The sequence below is a fragment of the Mycteria americana genome, unplaced genomic scaffold (assembly GCF_035582795.1).
Source record: "Mycteria americana isolate JAX WOST 10 ecotype Jacksonville Zoo and Gardens unplaced genomic scaffold, USCA_MyAme_1.0 Scaffold_46, whole genome shotgun sequence".
Classification (NCBI taxonomy): Eukaryota; Metazoa; Chordata; class Aves; order Ciconiiformes; family Ciconiidae; genus Mycteria; species Mycteria americana.
The window spans coordinates 861088-862913 of record NW_027445633.1 but is presented as its reverse complement, the minus strand read 5'-3'; the positions used below and the strand labels follow the sequence as shown (position 1 = coordinate 862913).

Genomic DNA, 1826 nt, shown 5'->3' with positions numbered 1-1826 from the left:
GAGGGGTTCTGACAATGAAGAACACTCCCCAGGTGAGATGGAGAGACCTTGAAAAAACCCTAAAACCTCTCAAAGTGCCTTCTGCCATCCTGGTTCCTTAGCACTGGGAGAGCAGATGCTGACAGGCCCTTCTGCATTAGGAGCAGTTTCATCTGACACAGGTGAACACCAGGTCTGGCCCCTGCCCACACTGTTCCCATGAAGTCCCTGCCGCAGAGCAGGGCTGACTCCTGAGCAGCCAGTGGGCAGAGGCCCTTCTCCTCAGGGCACACTCACCAGCACCACCCAGAGCTCCAGGCACAGAGCTGAAGGAAAGTCTCCTAGAGAAGGAATTGGGGTGGGGGTGGTGGTGGGGTGTAGCATGGTAAAGGTCTAGTGATTGACCTCAAAGAAGTCTCCCCTAACTCTTCATTGAATCTTCCTCTAAGGACAGGCCCCCATGCCCTGAGGTGGCAGATGTCCAACAGCAGCTCCATCACCCAGTTCCTCCTCCTGGCCTTTGCGGACAAACGGGAGCTGCAGCTCTTGCACTTCTGGCTCTTCCTGGGCATCTACCTGGCTGCCCTCCTGGGCAACGGCCTCATCATCACCGCCGTAGCGTGCAACCACCACCTCCACAGCCCCATGTACTTCTTCCTCCTCAACCTCTCCCTCATTGACCTGGGCTCCATCTCTTCCACTGTCCCCAAATCCATGGTCAATTCCCTGTGGGACACCAGGGCCATCTCCTACACAGGATGTGCTGCACAAGTCTTTTTCTTCCTCTTCTTGATCACAGCAGAGTATTATCTCCTCGCAGTAATGGCCTATGACCGCTACATTGCCATCTGCAAACCCCTGCACTACGGGACCCTCCTGGGCAGCAGAGCTTGTGTCCACATGGCAGCAGCTGCCTGGGGCAGTGGGTTTCTCACTGCTGTGCTGCTCACGGCCAATACATTTTCCATACCCCTCTGCCAAGGCAATGCCCTGGACCAGTTCTTCTGTGAAATCCCCCAGATCCTCAAGCTCTCCTGCTCACACTCCTACCTCAGGTAAGTTGGGCTTATTGTGTTTTGTGTCTCTTTAGCTTTTGGGTGTTTTGTTTTCATTGTGCTGTCCTATGTGCAGATCTTCAGGGCTGTGCTGAGGATCCCCTCTGAGCAGGGACGGCACAAAGCCTTCTCCACGTGTCTTCCCCACCTGGTTGTTGTCTCCCTGTTTATCAGCACTGGCATATTTGCCTACCTGAAACCTCCCTCAGACTCCCCATCGTTGGATGTGGTTGTGTCGGTTCTGTACTCAGTTGTGCCTGCAGCAGTGAACTCCCTCATCTACAGCATGAGAAACCAGGAGCTCAAGGATGCAATGAAGAAGCTGCTTCAATCAGTAGTCTTTCAGCAGCAATAAGCCCTTCACATGTCACTTCACAAGTGATTTCCAATCTATGTGGGGTACATCCTGTACTTTGATAATCATGTCTGTGCTAATCATATTTGCCCAGGTACATCTGCATCCCTTCCGCTTCTCTAGAGGCGTGAACCCAGTCTGTCTGAACCAGAGCTCTTTGCACATGTGTCTGGCACGACGGTATAGATGGCCTCTCATGTCGTGTCTCTGTAATAAAAGGAGGTTTTCTCTGTGCCACTGTCTGCAGGTTGGGCTCTTCTTCCAAAGCAGAGGTCAGGATCAGGGTGAAGAAATTGCCCCCATGAGGCCATGCTGCTGTGCTTCAGTTCTCCATGGGCTGAGGGGAGGATGGCTTGGGGTCATGAATTAGGGAAGGAGGCCTGGACTGAGCTTTCACTTGTGGGTGCCAGTGCCCCTGGAGATGGTCATGATCAGCA

At 53.3% G+C, this 1826-nt stretch overlaps 1 pseudogene; it reads left to right on the top strand.

Annotated features, from left to right (window-relative positions):
* Nucleotides 1-456: 456 nt before the first annotated feature.
* LOC142403940 (olfactory receptor 14J1-like) lies at nucleotides 457-1389 on the top strand (annotated as a pseudogene).
* The last annotated feature ends 437 nt before the right edge of the window (nucleotides 1390-1826 follow it).